Source organism: Mustela putorius, unplaced genomic scaffold (assembly GCF_011764305.1).
Source record: "Mustela putorius furo isolate JIRA1106 unplaced genomic scaffold, ASM1176430v1.1 tig00003909_pilon_pilon_pilon, whole genome shotgun sequence".
Classification (NCBI taxonomy): Eukaryota; Metazoa; Chordata; class Mammalia; order Carnivora; family Mustelidae; genus Mustela; species Mustela putorius.
This window is the reverse complement of record NW_025422057.1, coordinates 9,117,151-9,123,775: the sequence shown is the minus strand read 5'-3', so window position 1 is coordinate 9,123,775 and position 6,625 is coordinate 9,117,151. Positions and strand designations below refer to the sequence as shown.

The 6,625-nt window shown below is 43.8% G+C and overlaps 1 protein-coding gene across 4 annotated transcripts in view; it reads left to right on the top strand.

Annotated features, from left to right (window-relative positions):
- Positions 1 to 419: 419 nt before the first annotated feature.
- PLEKHA1 (pleckstrin homology domain containing A1) overlaps positions 420 to 6,625 on the top strand; it is a 54,713-nt gene continuing 48,507 nt past the window's right edge. For all 4 annotated transcript variants that reach the window (XM_013055736.2, XM_004751790.3, XM_013055735.2 and 1 more), the window contains exon 1: positions 420 to 553. The gene's annotated coding sequence lies outside the window, so the exon portion shown is untranslated. The remainder of the gene's footprint in view (positions 554 to 6,625) is intronic.

Genomic DNA, 6,625 nt, shown 5'->3' with positions numbered 1-6,625 from the left:
GGCTGCGAAGCTCTAGGAGATGACATCAGAGAACTCCCAGTTCCTCCCCCGCGCCTCCCGCCCCGCTCCGAACCAAGCCCCTCCATCCTCAAAGACTACCAATCCCAGGAGGCGCCGCAGCGCAGGGGCCCAGAGCTCCGCGCGCAGCCCGCCCCGACGCGCCCAGGCCACCTCCTCTGGAACCAGGAAGACGCCCGATGCCCGGCCCGCCACGCCGCAGGGATCCGCGCGGGGCGTGCCGGGACTTGTAGTCTCCGCGGGCTGGGAGTGCCGGCTCCGGAATCTCGGCGGCCGTCTGGGGGCTGAGGCGGCGCGGGCACGCGTGCGCAGTGTGTGGACGGGCCGTCGTGGGCGCCACTCCGGCAGTTCGGTGCCTGTGGGAGCCGCGGCCGCGGCTGCGCGAGTGCTGCGGGCCGAGGGCCGACGTGAAGTTGGGCGTGAGGAGCGCGGCCGCACCGGGGCGGGGTGGGCGGGGCCGGGCTCCGGGAGCGCCGCGCCGACTGAGGCGAGCAGGGAGGCGGCCGCGCGTCCGCCGAGGGGCCGGCGGGCGCTGGTGAGTGCGGGGCGGCGGGCGACGCAGGGTCCCGGGCTGCCCCGCGGCCCCTCTCCCCGTGTGTCCGCCGCGCGCGGCTGCACCTGGGCGAGGCCGCGGCGCCGGCTCACCTGCTCGCGGGCTCCGGGGCGGCTGGAGGGGGCGGCGTCCTCTTCCCGCGACTCCTTTTTATTGTTTTCCTGACCTCAGCCCTCGGCGGCGTCCGGCGGGGGAGGGCGGGGAGGCGGGCGGCGATCGGGGTCGCCGACGAGCTGGTCCGGGGCTCTGCTGGAAAGGACGGTCGCGCGCTGCTCCCGAGCGCCCTGCGAGGGACAGCTGTCCGGGGATTCCCGGCGGGCGACGCCTGTCGGCGTGGCTCGACTCCAGGGCTGTGCCCCGGGGGGCTCCACTGCCTTGGGCATCGTTCTCTACTGTCTTCCTGCGCTTTCACTTTAGGGCTCGCGGAGTCAGCAGTCGACTCCGCCCTGTGCCTCAGAATCATGCTTTACCTTCGCACCTTAATGGTGCGGATGACCAGTGCGAGCGTTGAAAGTGACTTGCCCAAGGTCACGCAGGTAGGACCAGGGAGGCCAGCAGAAAGAGCCCTGGTCTTTCAGCCTCGTGGCCAGCTGCCCGCCGCAGCGCCTTGGGGAGGTCCTGAGTGGTTTGTGGTTTATTTCACATGCTTTCTGTTGACCCTCCTGGATAGATCATCAGAAGGGAAAGTGTTGTCAGGGTGAAAACGGTCCTGTTATTTACAGCCTTTATAGCCTTTGTCGAATTCTAGTTACGCTGAGTCCCAAAGCAGAGCATCTGCCCTTCGCGGGGCACTGGATTGTTCTGTTGGGGCGGCAGATGTGAGAGGAGGTTCGGGGAAGAAATATGCAACGCAATTTGTGCCATTTTTCTCTCCTTTTCCCCCTACCAGCCCTAGAATACTCGCTTTCTTACTTTACGATTGATTGCTGTCTGTTTCAGCAGGACTTTCTTTGCTTTAATGAAGTCATCGCCTTTGTGAATTAGTTTTCTAACTAGAAAATCTTATTTCCTGTGTGTTTAATGACTGGAACAAGTAGTGCTCTCTGAGGTTTATAACCATTGTCTTTTATCTTAGAGCTACTGATCAGTCTGCTTTATTACCCCGCCAAGGACTCAGCTTGCATACTTTCTATGTGAGTTTAATGCCATTGAAACACTTTACAGCGAAATTTGGCTAAGCTTTATATGAATCGGAGAAAAACTTGAAGAAAATCATTCTGTAAAGCTACGTTTTTCTTCGCAATGTGAAGGACTTGAAGAACTATTATTTCAAAAATAGATTAATTCTGACTAAAATGCCTGTAACGTTTCATATTCCTCATTTTCATATTAATACACTTGTGGCAAAAATATTTCCCCAAATAGAGTTTCTTCAAATAATCCTCATCTTAACCAAATCTTCCCAAGGAAGATTACATCTTAGAATGTTTATGTATTTAAACAAGAATGTCTGAGCTTAGCAGAATTTGAGTTAATGGTTAATTTATTTTATAGTGCTATAAACCCCACAGAATATCCATTGATGGGCTTCTCTTGAAGAGAGAGCCATATCAAGGAGTATCAAGGGATATAGCTTCGGATTTGCTTTTTGTGGTGAAGTAGTGGGTAACTTCTGTGACTTAAGAAGATGTGATTTATATGTGCCGAAACGGCTTCACATGGCACTTTATCTTGCTAGTTACTAGTTTTATGGTTGCTTTGGGGAGGAGGGAAGTAACAGGTTTGTATCTTTTTATTCTCCTCTTTTAGCAATGTAGCAAAATAGGAAAGAGAGGTGGTGTGTCAATTTGAGTTTGTCCTAGACCCATAGAGACAGTAAAACAGGATAAGTATACAATTGTTAGGAAACTGCTATGAGTTCATAAGCCGGAAGGACCTTTTTAGAAATGTTTAAGGACTTTGAGAATAGCACTGGGATATTTTCTTTAAAAAGCCACTATGGGCAGTCCTCCCCTGTTTGTTGTTAACATATAGGATGTGGCAATATTGAATTCTCCTCGGAAAATATTTGGGAAAGATGGAAGCATTTTATATTTTTGTAGAGGCTTTTCCTCTAGAAATATCTAATGCAGCTTCAAAACAAAACAAAACAAAAGACTCACTTAAGACTCAAAGTTTTTATAGTCCTACCATAAAACTTCCAGTTAATTTGACTGTATGATAACTTGTAACCCAGAGTGAAATCTATGAAATAATTTATTAGTGTAATTTAAGTTTGACTTCGATACTGAAATATTGCTAGATGTTAAGTTGTTGTTCTTGTTTAAATAATTCTGTCATTTAAGAATGAAGAGAGATCATTTTCTGAATACAGTATAGTAATTATTCAGATGAGATAACAGTTAACACTCTGCTTTTATGAGATTGAAAACTTCAAATGTCATAGTAGTGGTAACTGCCTCAGCTTTGGGCTGAAGTAATAGAGAAGTGCTACTTCTTCACATGCTTGAGCATTTTGCTTTTGTTAATAGTAAATTTTGATTTTAAATTTCCAGATTCTCATATTTCTGATCTGCAATAATATAATAAAATGGTTTCAGTAGGAAATAAATATTAAAACTGAGTTAATTATTTTCACCATTTGTAGGTACACAGCATTTAGAAAGGTATTAACATGGTATCAAAGAATTCTTAGGGCAGAAACTTCTGGTGGTTTTAGATGCTTGTCTGTAATGCTTAATTATTTTTAGAAACATAAAAATATGGGATGTTTTTATTTAAAAATAAAAATTCATGTTGATACTTGTTATAGCAGTAGGACTCAGTTATGCTTAGTAACATTAAACCATTGAACTCTGAGTAATATTTTCTCCTAGTAGCTGCTCTGTAATAAAGAATATTTCAGCTTATAATTAATTCCTAGAAGATATTTAAGCAAACATATTTGCTATTTATTTTTATAAGCCTTTTGATTAGTTGAATTGCTTTGAATGCAGGGAAAGAGTGTTTTTGAGGATTTTGTATCAGAATTTAAATTGAAATGTCTTTTGACTGTAAAAGAAAATCAGTATCAGTTGGGATTTTTTTAGCATTAAATAAACCTTTGAGTCTTAAGTATTTTTTCCTATGGAAATCTTATTATTGTCAGTCTGACAGTTTTATTTTTAAAAAAGTTGTGGTTTTACCCTTTTATATAGTCTAGCCTCTTACAGTTTAACCATTGAACTCTGGATTCTGTGAAGAAAGGACAATCCCTTGAAGAAAGGACAATCTCAGGCACTTAGAACTAGAAGCAATCTCAGAGGACTTCTAATGTAGCATCTTACCCAGTACAGTAAATCCCCCATGGGAATTTTCATGTCTGGTGTTTCCTCTCATTACTAAGGACAGTGATGATGTTCCCTGTATCATCAGGTTATTGAGTAGTCTGAGCTTGGTGAAAACAAACAGAAGACAATTTTATTTTTCACCATTCACTGCTTTGAACGGTGATATGTAGGGTCTTCCTCTTTCCCCTTTCTCCCCGCTCATCATATCACGGACAAATGAGAGCTTTTCCATCATTTACAGCTATTAAAACTCTAGTCTTTCTCTTTCAGTTTAAACTTTCAGTCTCCTAGTCAATTTCAAGTTCCTCCCCTACCCCAGTGTTGGGCACTTATTACTTAAAATACTTGGACTGGGGAGGAATTGTGGTATGCTCCCAGAATTCCTCTTTCTCTTTCCTCTTCTGGGATCTACTTGGTCAGGGACTTGTAAGAAGAAAAATGGAAAAGGACAAGTCTATCTTACTGGGTGCTGTTAAAGCCCTCTTTTGATTAGCGATGGCAAGCCATTGATGTCCACTGATAGGCATCTGCACTGGAATTTTTGGTGAGCTCTCACAGAGAGACTCCCCAGTGCCCCTAATTCCTGGATTTGAAATTTGCTTTGGGCCTATACGGCAACCTCCTTGTCCGTGACCTGTCAGTCCCACCCCCTGGTTCCTAGGAGTTTGTGTGGGGGTGAGGTACTTTGGGGATCTTTTCTTTCCATAGCCAGATTTTTTGATAACGGCAAGACAGCTCAAGTCTAGCTACCTCCTGCAGCTTCCACTTAACCCACTGGAAACTCACTTCCTTGTGATACGAAGCGGGTGGTATGCTAGCTGCATAAATCTGTGCCCCTTTTTGTGCCCTTACATTTCTTGTTAATTTTTTTTGTCCCCCTGCTCAAATAGGTACAGATCAGACTCAGTCTGCTTCTTAAGTAGACATTGAACTGAAGAATGGGATGCCAGTCTCTCCTACGTGTAAACTCTTCTTGGTGATTCTCTTAGAGGGCTCCTGCCATTGTTTTGGGGTAAATACCTCCTTCCTTTCCGTGTCTTCTCCCTGAAGACTTGGAAGCCTTCAAATTTTTTCCCTCTCTTCTGTCAAATGTTTCTATCAAGTGACGGTAAAGTGTTGATTATGGTGCCAGAGTCCTCAGTGGTATGTTTGTGAGGGAAGGGGTGTCAGTGCTGGGTTTCCCAGATGTTTGATCCTTGATGTCTGTATATCCTCAGCTTTGAGCTTGATAGCAAATTTGGGACAACAAGGCTAGTCCCACTCAACAATGGTTAAAAATAATAGTGAAGCCCTGTGAGCCTAGTGCCATCTACTGTGCAGAATTTAATTTTTCCTTTTTTTTGTCTGTGTCTCCGTGATTTTTGTTTTGTTTTGATTTTTTGACTTACTCCCTGGGTCCTGACTGATGATGTATTAACTGTGAAAATGTTAATTGATGGCTGATTGTATGATCTAACTATACCTTAGAGTGAGGATACATTTGGGGAAAGGTTTTAATAATATACTTTTATCTATTCTTGCCTCATATCAGGTTTACTAAATATATAAATACAAATAGAAATATAGTGTTTGAAACTTTTACTTTCCATCGGCTAAGCAAACCAGTTAGTTAAATCTGCCAAAGGATTTCTTGTCTAACGGCTAGCTTTCTGTCTAGAAACTGTAATATTAATATTCATTGCAAAAACACGGATGGATCTAGAGGGTATAATGCTAAGTGAAATAAGTCAGTCTGGTAAAGACAAATACCATATGATTTCACTCATGTGGAATTTAAGATGCAAAGTAAATGAACGAAGAAAAAAACCCCAGGTTTTTAAATACAGGGAACAAACTGGTGGTTGCTAGAGGGGAGGTGGGCGTGGGTGGGGTAAAGTAGGTGAAGGGCGTGAAGAGTACACTGACTGCTGTGAGCACTGAGTAATGTATAGAATTGTTGAATCACCATATTGTATACTTGAAACTAACATAACACTCTGTGCTGATTATACTTGAATAAAACCATTGTGGAGGAAGAAAGTATTTGTTGGAATCATTATGGACTCCTTAATACTTCATTCAACAAATAGTTATTGAGTGCCTTCCATGTAGCAGGCACCGTTTTAAGCATTGAAGAAACAATAGTAAATCCAAAAAAAAAAAAAAATCACTGCTCTTGTGGAGCCTACAATTCGAGTGTGGGGAAACAGACAAGAAACAGGTAAATAAGTAAATGATATTGTTTGTTAGCCCCAAATGCCAAGGAGAATAAAGTTGGAAAGGGAGACAGGACAGTACAGCAGTACAGTTCACATTTGCAATTTTAGATAGTGTCAAGATAGGGTGTCACTCTTTCTCTGAGAAAGTCTATTTGAGTTCAAAGGCCCTGATTGGGAAGCTTGTCTGACATAGTAGGGAGTCCAGTAGCCAGATGAGTGACCAAGGGGGAACTGGGATAAGGTATGGGGCATGTAGGTGAAGCCTGTATGTCTTTGTAAGGGCTTTGGTTTTTTACTTGAATGAGATGAGATCACATTGAAACAATGGTTCTTAAACTTGGCTGAACACTAGAATTAATCTGGGGAGATTGAAAAAGGTACTAATGTCTAGATCTCATCTCTAGAGTGTCTTTTTTTTTTTTTTAATTTTTATTTATTTAAATAATTTAAACACTCAACCTAGGGCTCAAACTTAGAACCCTTGAGCTCAGCAGTCACATCTGTTTCTGACTGAGCCAGCCAGGTCCCCCCCCCCCCCCGGTTCCAGAGTTTCTGATTTAATTGGGATGGGGGGTGTCCAGCCTTGG